General features: G+C 41.2%; 1 protein-coding gene across 2 annotated transcripts in view; it reads right to left on the bottom strand.

Moving 5' to 3' along the window:
- Positions 1 to 19,324, bottom strand: part of LOC108245328 (leucine zipper putative tumor suppressor 2 homolog) — a 35,966-nt gene that overhangs the window by 15,530 nt on the left and 1,112 nt on the right. The window contains exon 2 of one of the 2 annotated variants that reach the window (XM_017432159.3): positions 3,308 to 3,422. The gene's annotated coding sequence lies outside the window, so the exon portion shown is untranslated. Of the gene's footprint in view, positions 1 to 500; positions 807 to 3,307; positions 3,423 to 19,324 lie in introns of those variants that run through there. The other variant, XM_017432170.3, reaches the window with a different exon arrangement.

Genomic DNA, 19,324 nt, shown 5'->3' with positions numbered 1-19,324 from the left:
TGTCCAGTAGGTGGAACAGCTCCCTAAAGGCTGAAACTTCAAATCAATGCCCCATATAGTTGGTATAAAGTAGATTACACAAGACAGGATTTAGAAAACTTGGGCTCAGAAACACCTAAATCTCATCCTCCCACCTGAATAAATTCAAACTCTCAGTTCAGTTCAGCCAGTGTCAGACGACTCCGAAACATTCAGGAGATTAGTTTTACGCTGCGACAATTCCAATCTCACAATTTGTGAATTGTCACTAACTTCTAAGTAGTTTCCAGTTCACTCTGAGAGACCAAAACTACCAAGCAGGTCACAAATCTTTCCATTACGATTCCCATTACTGTAATTAACGTCACTGACACTTAACAAAACAGTTTTAAGCCTAAGTTTTGAGTGAATACAAAGCTTTTTCTCATGCAAATCTGCAAGCTGATCAGGGTAAGGTCACTGAAGAGACTGAGTTCAGAGAAATTTGCAAACAGTGTGCGGACACATAAAACAATACACACCCCAGTGAGAGCCCTGCATTGCTGCCTCCTCTTATTGTTGACTCCTTTGGAAAAAAAAAAAAAAAGTAAAAATATTATTCTGGTCTCGGTCAGCAGAGATTCCTTTAGTCGAGTTGCCTCTTCGTCCTGTGGGCTTATCTCTTCACTGCAACACTCCAGATTCCTGCCGTTGCCTCTGCACCTCTCAACGACTTCATATCCTGACACGAGGACTTTCAAATGGAAGCCCTCCTATCCTCCTGTCCTCTCCACCTCCTCTCTCTTCTCACTTCACTCCACTGTTCCTCTTCTCAGCTTTCCTCCCCTGCTGTCTCCTTTAGCACCGCCTCCCCCACCTCCTCCTCTCATTCTTCCTTCCCCTCTCCTACTTTTGTGTGCCAGCCCCTCTCTGCCTTTAGTTTGCCTCTTTTTACACACACACACACACACACACACGCAGCGACTCCTCTCCTCCCCCCTTTTTTCCTTTTAGCTTGAAACTCACCCACCCTTTCTCTTTCATACATAATCTCTGAATCAACGCAATCACGCATCAGATTTTTACATTTTGGGAAACGTTATGCACAGTTTCTGTTTGGTGCAGAAGTATAACGGCCCGCAGGCAGCAGAGGAACACCTTGTACCCCTCACAGTTTTCTCCATCACCCCTTTGGCTGACATAACAGTGCAATAACACCCAGCTGTGTGATCACCAAACAACACTGACTAGATCAAGAGCAGCAGCTGCTACGTACGGAGCAGAGGGGGTGGGTCGATTACCTCAGATAGGGTAAATTACATAACATGTTTCTGTGCATCTTTATGGTTCACACTCCTGTAATGGTCTCATGTGCATATGACGGCAAATGATGTAATTGTTCACCAGGTGTTAGTAAAGAAGGGAAGGAGTAAACGAGAGCCAAAACAAACTGCATTTGTATTTTTGGAATATGACTGTGTTGGATCAAGGCATATCAAAATAGAAAATGAAAGTAATTTCCTTGTTTGGATTAGGTTTTTCGTTTTTCTTTTGTTGAAGAATTGGACAAATTTCTTAAATTTCCACCTCAAAATGAATCTGCTTGCCTAAAACAAAGTAAGCAAAGATTATTCATGGCTTACTTTGAGCCTCAAACCTCAAGTGCGGTTCATCTTGTCCCATCAAACATCCCCTCGTGATATATATTTGGACAAAATATAGCAAATTGCCAAGTAAAATTATACCGCAGACTAATCTGGTCAGTGAGCTACACTGGTTGTCCAATAATTGGTTTATGAGAAGGCCGTCAGCTGGTTGTGACTTCATTTCCAGCTCCCACGTCTGACTTGAGCTAAAAAGATGCACCATTGCTGTCCAAAAGATGAAGAAGAGGGGAGGATTGAGGTGAGAGGGGAAACGATAAGAGAAAGGAGATAAGCCTTTTGAAATGTTGACTAAAAAAAAAAAAAACACTAACATATGCTGTGAAACCAAGTTAAGATTAAAAATAAATATGTGCAGACGTTTTCTGACTCTTCTATCATTTAATCAATGAGTAACTGTCTCAAAGCCCACTAATTGACATCACGCTCCTTTTGAGTCACTCAACATTGACCAGTTTTGGTAAACAGTTGAAGTGCTGCCATGGAAAACCAGTAGGAGGATTGAATAATGCTGTGTGTGTTTGTGTGTCTACGACTGAGTGTGTCCTTTCTTTGTCTTTTTCCTGGAACTCCCCTGTACCTCCCTCTGAGTCGCATGGTGGTACAACAAGAGAGGAAAAAAGTCCGCTTCTGCATTCTGACCTGGCACTTTGCTGCCATTAACACGGGCCGTCTCTCCAGGCTGAAAATGCAACACTAGAAAGCTTTTGAGTCTTTTATATGTGTGCGAGACTGCGTGTTTGTGTGAGTCAGCAAGAGCTTCCATTTCAGCCTGTGAACAGGTAATAACAAGCTACAAACTGAGTGCATCAGCTCAAAACGACACGTTAACCCCCGAGAGTCTCTACAGAACAGAACCCATGAGGTATAAGATGAAGTTCAATCTACAAAACACACAAAGTTTTAAGAAATTTTACTTTTGAGAGGCAAAACATCAGGGTTTTCGGAAATTTAGGCAAATGCTAAGATTTTAAACACTGGCAATATCACATAATTTGTAACTTTTGTTGATATTTGTATGTTGTGCATGCTGTGCTTAACCATTTAAGTAAACTTCATTTTGAAAAGGACTCTAAAACGGGTCGTAAGAAGCGTGGTGAAATGATAGTGAAGGAAGGGGACAGCTGGGCTGGGACAAGCTGAGCTGGACTGAAAATCTGTAATGGATATGGTGAAAACAGGAGAAGAAGACAGCTGCCACTGCTGCTGTGGTGGCCATACATTAATACCACCAAACCATAAAAACGTCCTCGCTTCATGCTAGGTACCCGGCAGCCGTACGGCCCAACATGGACTCAGCTGCAAATTTCTGACCTCTTCACCTCCCCTCCCCTCATCAATCCAAACTTAATCCCTAACCAGACCCTGCAAAGAGGCCAAGACCCCCCCAACTCCAAAAACGTATGTGCATCTGCGGGAGAAAATAACCACAGCAAGTCCCTCCAAAGTCAGGTCACTTTAAAGATAGTCGACGCCAAGTCAGCCCATTGATCAGCGTCCTCAACCAGAATGATAGGAGAAAAATAAAAGAGCAAAACCAAAGGGGGGGGGGTGAGGAAGACAGAAAAAACAAGAGCGGTAGGAGGAGAGGGGGATGTTTGACTCAGCAAATACTGAAGGTCAACGTCATCAGAAAAGGGCTTTGTCTGCAGAAGGGTATTTATTCTTTTAGTGTGGTTCTTTACCTCAGTGTGTCGCCCAGTGTCTTCCTCCTGGAGGTCTGGGGAAGACAGTGGAATGGCAGAGATCTATCATCCCCGAACTTCACTTCTCTCTCAGCCTCTTCCTCAGCTTTTTGGCCTGAATGAAAAAACAAAGTAGAAAAGTTAAAGTGACGACTCTGAATAATATGCAGAGTTGGGGTCAAGAGCCCACATCTTGGTCATGAAACATCAAGTGGGGGGGTCTTGAGACAAGAAAATCTACAAAGTGCATCAGTAAAGCATTGAGTCAGCCTACACGGCCTTATTGGCCTTGACATTAGTCATAAAACATGAAATATGAAGAAAAGGGCAAAAGCTAATGACTAGCCTTGTATTTAGCCAAACAAGAGCTGGATTTTTATTGTTTTTAAGCATATTAAGGAATTTCTTCTTGAACATTTATCCAATGTAGAGTTCTGTGTAAGAGTTCAATGTAGTTTTTAAGGGAAGAGTTGGCATATAAAACAATAAGAAAAACACTCATTTAGCTAGCCATTAGCCTAGCCTGGACAAAGACTTTTGCCTCTTTCTTCATACTCCGTGCTCTATGACTCATGTTGATAACCTAATAACTATTGATAACTATTTGACAAAACAGCAACTCAAAAGTGACCAGACTATCATTTCAATCTTCTGGTATCACCCTTCTCTTTCTTTTTCTTTCTCCAGACTACCTCTTCATTCTGAGGTAATCACTCAGCTCGTTCCAGTCTGATAAGTGATACCATATTGATTTTGGCTCCCGTGTTGCTGTTGTAGGGGTCATTCATGCCACATCATCTAACTGTGAGGCTGAGCTTCAGAGTTGCTTCAAGGAACCAGGAACAGATGCTCAGTGGGGTCCTTTTGTTTCTCCTTTTGTTACAAATGGTGCCAGTTTCACATGAAGAAAATAATCGGTAAAAGTACTAAGAGGCTCCCACGTGAATGTTAGGTACACCGTAGAGTACATGTTTTTGCAAAATGACGAGTCGAAGCTAAACATTGGAACTCAAAGACCTACATAAACGTTGAATGCATTTCTTTCTGATGCTGAAATGTTATCATAGATTAGAACATAAATTCCCGTGCTTGTTTGTTTCTGTCAAAGGTACATCTGAGATCTTATGCATTTATTTCCAGACAGCCAGTCGATTAAAGTGACTTTCAGGATCTGGGACAACAGCCATTAGATGATTGTCTCAAGCCTGATTCAATGGCTCGTATTATGGTTCCTGTGAACACTATTAAACCAAGTAAATCCATGTAGGATATATCAGTTTTTCCTAATAAATGCGAGGAAAAGGAGGGTCATTCCAGAGACCCTCAGGGGTCAGATTATTGATTAAAACCTAACAGATGTCCCCCTCCTTTTAAACTTTGCAAACATAAGCAACATGAGGAGTGACCCAGATGCTTTCCTAACACGCTGCTCGTGTTCTTAAAACATAAGGAAAGAGTTTTAGAGGTTTAAACACGCGCAGCCACACTTTTATTTTAATATTAACAATTTTAATATTCTTAAAGCCCATCCAAAGCCATAAAACATGAGGTGTAATGATTTCTTCCATGCTTGGTACAACACGTCATTTCATATGAAGATGGGATCTCACTCTGTGTGATGGACTGATGTAAACCGATGGGAGCAGATTATATATAGAGAGATTATAATCCATTATATCACCAGTAGATAGATTACAATGTAAAGCAGCATATGATGGACACATGATGTCACCGCAGTGAAACTGTGATTCAGAGCAGCCACTCCCTCGGCGGGCTGCAGTGGGAGCTTTAATTAAAGGTGTCGTTATGTTGTGTAGTTTGTGCGTCTGTCTGGGTTCACATCGGTAATCCTGCAGATTTTTTTTTTTTTTTTTACACAAGGTAACCAAGCAACTCCACCAAGCTTTAAGATCAACAGCGCTGATAAGGGAATGAAAGGAAAAGAGAAGCTGTCGGCGCACAACAGGCGTGGCTACATCTGGGCCAAGGTGACTCTTGTAGAACGAAACAAGAGGCAGGTTTTTAGCTCAGTCCCTAACACACGCACACACTCTTTAAACATATCGAAGGCTAGGATCAGGATCAAAACCTGGAAAAATAGCTTTCCAGTTTTTACAAAGGTATATTAAATTAAATTGCAAAAAACAAGTTACTGGTGATGAAAAGCATAAAAGGAATTTGGTTTCATACATTTATTAACATTACAGCAGCTGCATATTTGATTATATGAAATACATTTACAGACAAATTTGAACAATTGTTTTAATATTTTTCAGTTTTAATGGAGAGAAAAGATTGTAATAATTGTAATAATTTGTAATTTTTCTCTTAAATAATGTCTTAAATCTATGTATTATTTAGAGTTCATTTTCTATTTTAGGTTCCATCAGAGGAGCATTTTAATAGGAATGGTCATATGTATTTTATTTATTAATAAAGAAAGAAACAAGTTTTCTTTCTTATTCATATATTGTGTATAAACTGAATATGGTAAAAATAAATACTTGTCATTCCTTGTTGCGAATAAATCTTATTCAGTTATTTAAAAAATATAAACTGCTGTTTTTTAGTAAGTAATTTTTACTTTTTGCTCAGAAAATGAATCTGCAGGTCTAACGCACACACAGACTAATATCTCTGGCAACAGCATTGACAGATTCTAATAAAACTACTTTCATTTTCTTAATCTAATTTTAAAGTTGAACTGTTGGATTTTGTTAAACTTTTTGACATTTGATAAACCAATTTATTAACAATTATTAGGGAAGTTTGAAGGGACTGACAACATCGCTGTTAGTGTGGGATGAACATTTTAAACAATCTGGATAAATGTCTGTAATCCCACAGGTGTATGAATGTTGTATTGCTCATTTCTCCACACATTTATTAAATAATAGAGCTGCCACGTTAAAGAGCTGTTTCCCCACTAGAACAGAATCAGTGAGAATAATAAAGTACTCTCCGGGAGCAGAGTAGTAAGGTAATGCAATTTCTGTGTTATCTCTTTCCATTTCCTCTGTCATTAACTGAACCCTCGTATTAAATCTGTGCCCAGTTTGTCGGCTGCCGCTGTCATTTTTCCAAAATGAAAAAAGATTTCAAAAAGTAGAGAGCTGCTTTGTTGCCATTATGTCTGATGCTTGGCCCACTTTCCTGCCTGCTTTCATTGTGCAACCGCACATACATAAAACATAATTTGCCGCTTCAATTTCTGACTTTTATTCAGCTGGGATTTGGTGGCAGACAACATCAGAGCCACGGAAAGCAGAGCAGCTTTCCCTCTGATCCTCTGAGCGAGGGAGCAGAACGGAGGAAGATTTGGCCACGTTTCAGGGAACAGCGTTTAATCACTGACCTCTAGACTTACAACTAAAGACAAATGGCCGTGATTAATGAGAAGCGTTCATCTCGGAGACTAAAAAAAGCACAATGTGAACCGTGTTTGCCCATGCTGCTCTGATAGACCTGCTATTTATTATAAACGCCTGTCCTGTTAGCTGCTTCAGGCCATGTCAGCCTCAGTAGATCCAATATCTCCCACTAGAGGGCAGCATCTTTAACTCTGGAGGAATGCTTCTCAGACTCATCTCATCCTCTGACTTTCTATTACAATGAGGCAGAAACTCAATTTATTCTGTTGTTTATGTAAACAAAGCTGCAGTCCTTTGGCCTAAAATATAACGCTTTTATCTTTATCCAGCAAAAACGAATGAACAGGATAAAAACAGAAGTTTTTAGATTATTTTCTTTTGCACCTATATCACTAAACGACAGCTATTAAAAGTTTTGAGCTTTTTCATGAAAGCCCGCCAAATCATCAGCAAGTATTAACAGCAAAAGCACCAAAAGGTGTCTTTAAAAGTTATATAATAAACTTTGTTATTTTCTTGATTTTTTTGATTTGAACAACTTCATCAACCAGCAGAGGGGCTGCACAAATATTGTTGTTTAACATTCAAATAAAGATATAAAGAGTTTGAACAGAATTAGTTTTTGCAGCAGACCTTTGTTTCCTCTCTGCTGTTGTAATAATTCAGCAAACGTCTCTGAAATGGGAGCACTGAACTAAAATAAAGATCTCTAAAGATGGTTTCAGCTCATGCATCGCTCTGTATTTAGAGTCCGACTGTGTTTGGTGCTGATCAGCCACAACATTAAAACCATCAGCTGTTCTAGCTCAGGTCCTCTGTGGATTTTTCCAGCAGATTGCACAGATCAAACCGGATCCTGGTAATCTGTTATCTGATCAGCACTCTGAGCTATCCTTGAGCTGTCCTTTCATCAATGTTCCTGTAAGACCCAGAGTTGTTGTTCTTGGTGGCCAGATTAGATAAGATGACTGAGATCAGAGAGCAGAAGCACCAGCAGCTCAGCCACAGCTGAACATGATCAGCCTTTACTATGAGGTTTCAGACTCAGAGATGCAGAGTCTGCCATCTGTGCTTTCACACAAGGTTCAGGTACACTGGAATTCTTGTGCAGAGTTCACCAATCAGACCTGATATACATTTAACAGAAGCTGTAAGGAGACTTACAATATAAAAAAGACTTCAAACTACATGTGTGTTTACTGACAACTGTTGATTAATTAAAGCCCCCACATTCCGCAAAGCAAGGGTCCCCAATCCTGGTCCTGCAGGGCCACTATCCTGCAGGTTTTAGATGTTTCTCTGCTCTTCAGCAGGTCTTCAAGCTCTGCAGGACCTGTTATTCACTCAGTCATTCAAATCAGGTGTGTCAAAGCAGAGAAACTACTAAAACATGCATACTAGTGTCCCTCCAGGACCAGGATTGGGGACCCCTGCCCTTAAAGGAATGCATAGTCCACATCACACCAGAGTTTAAAGCTAAGAACATCTTATGTTGAGAAATGACAAAGTTATAGCCATTTTTTGTCAAATCCTGTAAATCCTGTGCTTGAAGTACAGAACATGTGAAGGACTCATCTACTACCACGTCAGATTTTAGCTCAATATCTGTAAAATCAACTGAATTATGGCCATTTAGTGTTGGCTGAGGTCAATTAGCTGAAGCAGCTGTTGACTCCAAAAGGTAGTCAATTGTAGATATACTTCGGTCCAGTGGTTCACGAGATATTTTCCTAACACAACAGACAAACGTGCACACACAGACAGGAACAACAAAAGCCTTATTTCCTACCTTTCACCACTCGGAGGTGGGTAATATTGAGGGTCTTTCAGAGGTAGAGCAAAAAAGCAACCAAGCAGAAGGGAGGGGGAAAAAAACGAGTAATGAGGAAGAAATTAATAAATCAAAAACAAAAACTGTAGGCACATTTTCATTTTCCTTTTCAAGGCTTAGATCACAGTCAGAGCCAACAGCTTAGTCTTGCCTTTTGTCTGTTTCATGCTCTATCAGACTGCCACCACGGTTGTAACAGTTTGTCTGTCTGGAGGACGTGGATCATCTCTTTTCATTCCCACTCTTTGTCTTTTCTCCATTTTCTCTCAGCCTCCCTGTCCTTTGCCGTTTCTTCATAATTTCAAACATATATCTGAGCACAAAAGGCTTTGTCTGAGTAGAAATAAGAAGAGGCGTGGTAACGTCGCTGCACCATATTTTGTCGACACACAATCGTAAAACACATGAAGGCTCCTTCTGACAAGTCAGGGGCAGAAAACTGACAGGGTTTTTATCTTAATTGTGTTTGATAATGCATCCATCTATTACCGTCAGACAAACAAAAACAGGAGAAACAAATAGCTGCCTCAGTTTAGACTTGGTTTCCAGATTCCGCCTCTGTGAAAAAAGGAGCCACACTGTCCGTCTTTCTTCGGATGGCTGCATGTGTGTAAACAGTGAACGCTCGCATTTTTGTGCGTTCCTGAATGTGCGTCCCACGCCACAGTGAGTGTGTTATTGGAGCCGGGTGAGTCGGGGCAGAAACGTCCGAAACAAACGAGGTCCTGTGCAACCCGGAGACTGTTCCATGAGTCATCCACAGACTGACACAGTAACGTCCCACTTAATGTTTCCACACGGTGGACAGAGTCGTTAAATAAGATTCAATTAAAGGCCTAGCAGTCCTTAGAGGACTGCATATCGCCCGCTGCCTTTCATGTCAGAGTTTTAGACAAAGATCATGTTTGAATGAGAAATGATAGTTATATACCTCGTAAATGACGTCATGTGTGATCTCATGGAGTACGGTGAAATCTCACAAGATGAGTTAGTGCTTAGAGTACATGTTGACTCTCAGCTACTACCACACCAAATCTGACCTAAAGTTACAGAGTTACAGACACTTTTGTGTTATCTAAGGTCAGTTTGTTGTGGCAGTCATCTTGAACTGGACTGACTCCAAAAGTTCACGAGTTATAGATCCACATCCAATTATTAATTTCTGAGTTTCACTAAAATCTGTCCAGTGGTTCATTGGATATTTTGCTAATTAACACTAAATGTTGACTCCAATAATTACTGGTAAATGGTACATATCTTGGGTGATCAGTTAGCGATCTGAATATGTACGCACCAAATATTAGCCTAATATATATCCAAATTTAGTCACTTTTATGTTTGCTGAGGCTGCTTAGCTACAACGGCCATCTTGAATAGGGTTGACTTCCAAAGTTAATCAGTTGTAGATGGGCATCTGCTAATTACTTAAAAAGTTTCATGAAAAATCAATCTACTGGTTCATATTATAAAGAGTTATAATAATAATAATATTAAAAATTAGTCAGATCTCCATAACTACCTGCAAAAACATAATCCAATTCAAATGACCGGAGCCCTCAGAGTCGGCCTGATGAGAGGCCCACAGTTAGTAAGTTTACTCCTGTATTCACCTGCCTTTTAGTGTCCAAATAAGAAGACCTAAAGAGGAATGCAAATGTGGTTCAAGAGCTTGTGAGCTTGAAGGACAAGGGGAGATGATGTGACTAATTTAATCACAAAGCAGAGGTGCATTAATTTGTTTAAGATAAAAGGAAAAAGCTTCCGTCATGATGTTGTGTTACACACCTCACTTTCTCTCTCACACACATGGCCGAATGCGTTGGTGTGTAACTTTCTTTGCTTCGGTGGCAAAGGTCAGCGTGCACAGGTTTACCCCCTCAGGCTGTAACTGTGCGTGTGCACGTTTCTATGCGTTTGCATGGAGTTAATGTAGTCCGACATGATAACTGATATAGATGCTGAGCTGTGCTGCAATGGGGCAAGCAGTCTAACCCAACAGCAGGGGATAAACTATAAATAGACCATCTCATCCACCCCCACCCCCAACAATCCGCTATCTTCTTTTTTTTCCTCCTGTTTCCTCTTTCCCCTTCTGCTTCATCTGCACTTTATTACCACAGCTGGGAATAAAAGTCTGCTTTTGTTGTCTTTCGATTCCTGATGTTTGTCCCTCCCCTCGTCGTCTCATCGTTCTCATGTTCCGACTATTTTCAGCCTCCTACTGTCTTCAAAACAAATTTATGTTTTGTAGAAAGATAAAAGTTGCAAAAAACCAAATAGGCCAACAACAATCTTCCTGCTTCTCTTGAAAGATTATGAGCGTGCTTTTGGGGAAAAAGAAAGGGGGAGACAGGCTAGTTAAGGGGGGGATATGGAGTTATGTAAGTGAGGCTAATCCCCTCCCAACCCTGCATAGAAAATGAGACAGGATGACAGTGGCCTCATTTCATCTGTTCATCCCTGCATCTGCTGCTGCTCCCCCTGCAAACCGCTCGGTCTCCACCTTAATCTTTCTGTTTGATCTTTGACAGCGGACTATAGCTTAAATTCTGCACACCAGTAATTCCTGGTATGTCGGAAGTCAGTACAGGTCTGAGACACAGCTTTTATGGAGGTCGTTATTTAATTGTGAAGTTGAACCTGGAGAAGAAAAAAAAAAACTTCCTCTTACTTTATCCTCACATTAAGCTGGCATTATAAAAAAAGCATTGTTGCGTAACACAGGAGACCGAACAGGTAAACAAAGTACGGTGTAAGGCCTTTTCTTTTAAAACTGTGGCTAATATTATGTCAAACCACCTGATTCAATTATTACCAGACCGTTAAATAGACGTTATCGCTTTTTATCGCTTCAATAGATGTGTCTGGAGGTATTTTCCATCTCCCAGGGGGCTCAGCAGGCCATTACCCTTTAATAGTACTTGTGTGAAAAAAAGACACTTGAAGAAATTGGGGACATTAGCAGCACACGCACATAAATTATCCCAGATCAGCTGAGGTAAAGTCCCACACTGAACTGCTGTTTTACCTTTTATCTCACAGTTAGGGCCTGAAAACAATTGCGTTTTCATCTAACTTTTGTTTTGAAATTTTGCTTTCTAGATGCACCCTTTCGGATTCCTTCTTGTTTATCACTCCTCACATCTCTTTGTCATACCCATGAGAGTAATAACAGATGATAATGTCTGTTTCAAAAGCTATAATCCAAGTCAACAACATTTTATTTCAGAGTATTGCGAATTTGGATGTAAAAATTCAAAGGTCTTTAAGAGCTTCAGCGTCTATCTGGGTTTAACCTCCTAAACTTTCACCCAACAAGCTGACCTTTCGCCAGCCCAGACTTTTTAATCTGCCGAGGTATGCTTTGCTCACAAGGGTCAACGTGTTTATTAATCCCAGGTCACCAACATACCCTATAACCACTTACACTAACAAGAAAACAGAAACGTTTACTTTCTAAGGGGTCATCTACGCAAGAAAGGTTTTTGTGAATATAGAAAAGATTTTTTTTTAGGTTCACCCTTGTGTCCACATAAAAATAAAGTTTTAGGACACCTTAAAGCTTTACAAATGGGTTCCAGAGTAAAAAGAAATCTTGAAATATCATCCATGTGTTGGGTTGATGACCAAAATGAATGATGATGTCATAGCTCCACCTCTACTCTGACCCACGACCTGAGAGTTTGCTCTTCTTCTTCTTGTGTTTACTTTTTGCAGCCAGAGAGCAAGCTTTATGTGCATGCTTCATGGCTTGATTCCTGTTTTTTTGTTTTTTACAGCACCACATACAGGCCTGACATGGTTACTACAGTGGTTTGGGGTGAAGACATTTCTAGAAAACGGTGATCTGTTTACAAGGATGTTTTTAAGATAGACAAATTAAAAACTCAATTTGGAAAAAAATGCATTTCCATTTGGGAAAGGCCTAAATAAAATGTGTGTACTTTGTACTGAATGAAATGTAATGATTAATTAGCACTTCTTTAAAAAGTAATATACTGCAGGAATTAAAAGATGATTTCACATCTTAGGTCTGCAGGAACACATTTTAGCAAACGTATATTCATATTTGAGATGAATTAAGATATCTATGTGGACAACAGAGCATGAGCATGAAAAACCAAAGCAAAAATCCAAACAAAAATCACTTGAAGCTTGTAGTTTATATGACTCATAGATGAAATGAAAGCAGTTTCTACAATAAAGACCAACACTTACATACATCCGGCTCAGCTGCAACAATCAGACGCTTTGAGTAAAAATTACATAGAGCACTTGCATTCTTTCAATATAAGTTTGGAAAAGAAACAGTTTTTAGCGATCCTATTGGTGTGCAAAGTTATGCTTATTAAACCTTTATGAAGCGGATTAGAAGGAAGTGCTTTCCTCTTCAGCTGAGTTTCCTTCACTGCACATTTAACTACGTCAATCACTGATGTCACATCATGCAGTACATTTCTGCAATGCTGGTGGATCGACAGATTTACAGTAGCTGCATGAATGCAGCCAGAACCAGATTTTCCAGGGGACACTTGTCTTGTTAATGAACTCACTAAAACAGTCAATGTAAGAACGAAGATAAAACCAGTATTTACACAGACAACAGTTACTGATGCATCAGAATAGATTATAATTGATCTATAGGTTGAGCTGTTTACTGAGATTTCTTTAAAGATTAACAAGAACTTCACAACTCTTAGTGAACATTAATGTTATCATTTATAGATTTAAAAGTGGTCTGTTGTGTTTCGATGTAAAAATGAGATGCTATCCATCTGTATCATTGTTACTGGCACTAAACAACGCCCTTTAACCCCCCTCTCCACCCCTCCAGTCCTCCTGTTCAGACAGGACGCTCCACTAAACTTTGACCTACTTCTGTCGAACACTGTCTGGGCCCCAGGAAGTCCGGGGGAGGGAGGACTGAGGGGGACCCCAAACACAGAGAGCTTCTGCCTAATCTAATAATATTAATATTGATGACAAAAATATCAAAGGTTTACTTGAATAAAACATCTCTTGAATGCCATATTGCAGTGGGGAGCTGAGGGAGGCTTGAAGACTCAAACATCTGAGAGAAAGAAAAGCCGGACCCTTAGTTTTATACAGTGTGTTTAATATTCAGAAGCACACACACACACACTGCATAAGTCCTGCTGAGGGCTTGATTTCACTTTTCTGCTGATCCACTGCAAGACAAACCCTGTTTTTCTTCTTTCTATCCATGCTGCGTCTCTCGCTTCCAAGTAATCCCGTTTAGCAGATGGACACAATCCTCCAGAACCAATTCTCAGCAGGCTAATGCAGCGCATACAACGACGCAGTGACACAAAGGCACACAGCACCTTTCGGGATTCAGCTCTGCGAGCCTGAGCCCAATTGAGCTGACACCAACCAGCGGCATCATCACTCTACAGACTTTGAGTAAGTTTAAGATCTGCCAGAGGTTTCATAAGAGGGGGACAGATTCCAGGCCGGCTGGAAGAGAGGAGAGAGAGAGATGAGGGCTGGCTTGGATCGAGGAGCGGTGGGAATTCGGTTACCGATATCTGGGACGGCATCCCAGAGGTTCCCGAAAGGCTTCTGGGAACATCAGGCCACAACACGTGTGTGTGTGTGAGAAAGGAAACTGGAGCCATGGAGGTCGAGAAGAGGGACATCTGTCGCTAATTATAAAGGAGAATTTGACCCCTTGATGGCACCAAAGCGTTACATTCAGCAGAGATTCACCGAGGTCATAATGTAAACCTTATTCTCACAGTTAATACCACCCACATCATCTTTACTAGTACCCAAGCTATAGTCAGCTGACACAAACAGGGGGTGGGGTGCTGCATGTTCTGCAGAGGGGTCATCTGGCAGACGAGTCTTCCAAGCTGGTTTCATTCCACTGATTAAAAAAACCCCACACATATTAAAGGGAAGTACCCAGCCACAAACAGTGCAGGCAAGCTAATCCATGAATCAAAAACAAGCCCAAACAACTTTGTGTCAACAGATCTCCTCATATGTCATCCTCTCATAGGTGCCCCAGTGTAACATGCTATAAAACAATGACTCAATTTAACAGAGTCAGGGTTCAGAAAGAGAGAAAGAACTATCTGAGAGTGTCCTCTAAGACGCCTAATAAAACTACGGCGAAGGCACAGCAGCAACAGTTGATGAGCTTTTATATTAGATCAATAATTCATGTGTTGTTTCCCCTCGCTGGAACAAATCAAGTCTCCAGTATAGAAAAAAAAAAAAGAGTAACGAACATCTTAATCAATGGCTCTCAATTTGTAAAGAAGCAAGGTTTTGTTAGTGATGAAAGGAGCTCTGCACTGACTGTTTCTCTTTCACATTCAGGCTGCAAAAAATTGCCTTGTAATAAATGAGTTTTCTCAGAGGCGAAATATGTAATTTCTGCAGCTGCAGGTCATCGCCTCCCAAATTGTTCATCTGATTACGATCCTGGACTTAATGCTTGTGTCATCCATCAGTCGTGAGTGTATCTGTGTGTGGTCTGCTGCTTCAGCACTGGCCGTTTCTGTTCCCATGCATCAACCTGCTGACAGGAGTGAAGTGACACTTGGTGACGTATGAGGCCACTTTTCCTGCACCTCGGAGAGAGGCAGAGAGACGGCGGGAGAAGCAGCGCCGTGGCCAGATGGATAAAAAAATGTTTCAAAGTGTGACAAAGGCACAGAACAGACAATGAGTTCAAGATTACATTTTTATACTTAACAGCAGATTTTGAGTTTTGCTGGACTCTTCACCGTCAAGAAGTTATTCCACAGTACCTATGGGGTGCTGAGGGTGAATACTGAAGTCTTGAACAAACATGGTGTGATTGGAAGCTAATAGATGTTTGCAGCACTTGGCAGCTCTTCAGCTTTTGGCTTTTATGTGATCTGTGCCAAGGCTCGGCCAACTGATGTCCATTATAACCAGAGTTACTCCCCTCCGCATCGACTCCTTCTCTTATTACAGAGCGTGATTGCTTTCAGTGCCCATCTCTGCCTGACATTCAAACTATCGGATTGCAACGGCAATTCAATTGGACTGCAATCTACTTGGGAAGGTTTAAAAAAGTTCTGCGAGGCAGTGATGAAAAACCAGTGGCAAGCCGATGCAGAGGGTGTTTTATGGCCATGTTTGGGTGTCAGTGGGAGGTGATTACAGGCTTAGACTAAAGGCTGCTTAACAATGGCAGAGCAACAGAAAAACCAGTCCATTCCCAACCAGTTTATCAGGGTAAAACATTGTCATTTTACCTATGAACTATGGAAACATAAATTCTTAATGGTTCTCAGTAAGCGTTGATGTCTTTTAACTAAGGCAGTTGAAAGAAAAAACTATAAAATGTTTTTTTTATAGTGGCTTTAACTGCAGCCGAATTACTGCTTGGCGCTATATGATGTAAGGAGGGTGATTATGGTTCTGCCTGTGCCTCTGTGTCCGTCTTTTAGCAAAATCTTTCATGAACCACTGGATGGATTTTGATGAAACTCCCAGAAAGTAATCACTGGATGTTCATCTGCAATGTAATAGCCTTTTGAGTGCATCAGATTTAAGATGGACACCACTAATGACACCATAACACACAAATGGCTGTAATTTAGTCAGTTTAACAGACACTGGCGTAAAGTTTGGGTGTAGTTGTAGCTGAATGTCATTCAAAACACATACTCTTAACATTATTTTCAAGGTTTGACCAAAACGGCTAAAACTCGGTCACTGATCTTGGCGGTAAACATGTGGCATAAAGGGCGCCAGGCGATATGAATTCCTTTACTCACAATGTAATGGTGTGTGTGTGTTTGAAACAAGTCACAACTGGAGATGTGTTTCTTCAAACATAAAAAAAAGGAAAAAGAGCTGTGACACACTGGCAGACCTGAGCGCAGGGATTCGTTTTTTGGCCTCAGTGCTGCATTGCTGGAGACGATTGATGCACGTGTCTATTACGGAACCATTTGACTGATTGTGCTCTCTCACAGGACAGATGTTAGTGGGGTGTTGGATCAGTGGGATGAGGCTGTTGTCATCTTGGATCATGGTTGAGGATCTGGAGCTAGCCAAGCAGAGAGGGTTTAATTAAAAGACACAGAGTTCCAGTTGAGGTAGATGAAAGAGCTGTTTAAGGATCTTGTGTTTTGATGATTTATTTAACATAAGGCGCTTGAAAGATCCCTTTATGCTTTCAGAGCTAGTGTATTAATAAAGACTCTGAACAACGGCAGCACATGTGCAGTTCTGTTCTTACTACGATTTTAGGTTACACGGGTCTGGTAAACACGTTCTGCTTTCGTTTTGTAACAGAGGGCGGAAATGTTTTGCAGACTTTGATGAACCACAGAATCAGTCAACATTCACAAGGAAATGTGCAGCCTTTTCATTCCAAACACAGTCAGCAGATATAATACAGAATTTCTGGAGAATTTGAAAATAATTTCTTGCCACACAGACCTCCCTTTAAAGCACGCTTTCTTTTTATATGCGGTAGATGAAAAAAATTACAAGACGCTTGCAAACAGATCCAGAAAACATGACTCCGCTTGGGAGTCGATATATCTCAGCCTCTGCTGCTTCAACTTTAGCCATTGTTTAAAAAAAAAACCCAAAAAGGTATGGTTTTACAGAATCACCTCAACACTCCATCTGAACCCCTTGCTGATCTGATCCGCCCCCCCCCTGCAGTTTGATAAATAGGCCGACTGCATCTACTCGTGGTCTAACAAATGCTGGCTCTGTGGAGGGCTGCAGTAAGAGGAGCCAATTCTGAATCATTTCTATTCAAAATAAAGTTCATGGACAACAAAAAAAAATACATCCTTTGTTCCAGAAAATATCAGACACCAGCTCCAAGTCAACATGGATTTTTCCTTCAACTTCAAAATAATCGAAATCCTGCAAATACATAATGTACGTATTTAGAAAGATGCTATATCTTTTTAAGATTTAAGTTAGTTTTTAGGCAAAAAGAGTTGGAAAATGAGTGCCAAGTCTATGCAAATCTGCTTTGTTTGAGATAAAAGTTTGTCAGTTGATTAGCGGTGTGGACTTTATTCTAAATGCAAAACTCTGAAAGCAATCTGCACAACAACGAGAGGTGATTTATTACCGCTTTGACTGCTTTCTACAAGAAAACCGATCCATGTTTCTTTTCGTCTGCCCACAAGCTCAATCACTGGAATTTTTAAAAAGCGTTCACAAATTAACTACGTTTGGATGCTTCGTTCAACAGAATAATTGAGAACTCATTTCAACTTTGGAGATTTTTTTTTTTTTTTTTAAACGTGCCAACCCTGACCAAAATGAGTAATGACTGAGACAAGCAGCCACTTATAAAATAATGTGTTTAAAATGAAGAATGCAAATGCTTGGCCTGGTGCAAAATGAAAACCACGTGAACACATTTTCAGAAAAACAAAGTTTGTGATGTTGCGACACCGGCGCTTCAGAGGAGGCCTTAGAAAGCAGAAAACGAAAAAGGTCAGAGTGAAAACCCGGGCAGCTACTAATTACAGTCTCACACAAGGGCAGCCTTTGTGTTTGGGTAAGTGTGCCGATGTGTGAGCACGACCGGCATCTCCCTTGCTTTGCTCTTGTCCCGTTTTAATGACCTTACGGGGAGAAACTCACCAAAAGATTTCTCAAAATCGCGCCCACGCTCGGAGCAAATCACAAGACGGATGATTCCAGAGTGGAGGCAGAGTTTCATAACTGCTTGCATGCTTTTAATTACACCCATCACTTAATCTTATCCTCACCATCATCATCATTACCGCAGCAAATGGAATAGCTGTTCGCGTTATCGTTTCCATTCCAAACGGATGGCGAGGCATTTTGCTAAATGAACGTCACAGCTGCGCATCAGATCGCTCTGTTTATAAATCAGCCTAATGTGGGTTCTCGTGAAGGTCTCCGGCAGTTACGTAAGAGTTTTGTCTCGGGGCACAGATGCACCCATGTGTGCACATGCATGTGTTACTTTCAGCCAGGATTGTCTTATGGGCAAATTACATCACGGAAGCCGAGGAGAAGGGGGGAAACGTGCAGAAGCTGTGACAAGTTTGTTGCTCTTTAAACCTGCGTAAAGATAACGAGAAGTCAGTTTATTTGACAGTAGAATGAGTAGTTATGGTTCATAAATGAATAAAAGCAACCATTTTAGGGCTTGATGCTATAACAAGTACTCTGATCGTGTTGTTTCCCACCTCACATGGAGCTTCTCGCCCCATGAGGAGATCCACGTGCTTCGTGTCCTCCTCCACCCTCTTCTTTAACTGCTCCAATCCTGAAGGTCCCAAATCTTCATCACCAAAACCCCCCGTTTCCTCCCTTCCTCTATCTGCCTGAGATGAGCCGTGGGGACGGGTCAGGATGATTTAAAGCCTCGCTGTGAGCAGATATGATGCTCAGACCTTCTGTTATCGCCCTGGAGTTGTAATATCACAAGTCTGGAGAGAGCCCGGCGTGTGCGTGAAGCGTTTTAAGCACTCGGGCATTCGTGTGTGTTGGCCCCGGCGTTTGCGTTCAGTTTTTAGCTGCGACAACACGACATCCAACCCATCAATCACCTGCAAAGAGGGAGTTCAGAACCACAGGCGTGCAGCTCCTTCAGCGTTTTTATTCCCACTCCTGTGGGAATTATTTATGGTCCAATCAGACCCGGGCCGTTTCCAGTTCAGCCCTAAACCAATCCATAAATTTAAGGAGACCCTGAGAGCATTAAACAAATATCTCTGAGGTTTCTCTCTGACCTTTGCTTTTCATCATCTGCTTCTTCTCTGTCTGCAACAAAAGCAGCTGCAGATTTCAAGGGGGGGG

This window comes from Kryptolebias marmoratus, linkage group LG22 (genome assembly GCF_001649575.2).
Source record: "Kryptolebias marmoratus isolate JLee-2015 linkage group LG22, ASM164957v2, whole genome shotgun sequence".
NCBI classification, from domain to species: Eukaryota; Metazoa; Chordata; class Actinopteri; order Cyprinodontiformes; family Rivulidae; genus Kryptolebias; species Kryptolebias marmoratus.
The sequence above is the reverse complement of the archived record's forward strand: the minus strand, read 5'-3'. Positions and strand labels throughout refer to the sequence as shown.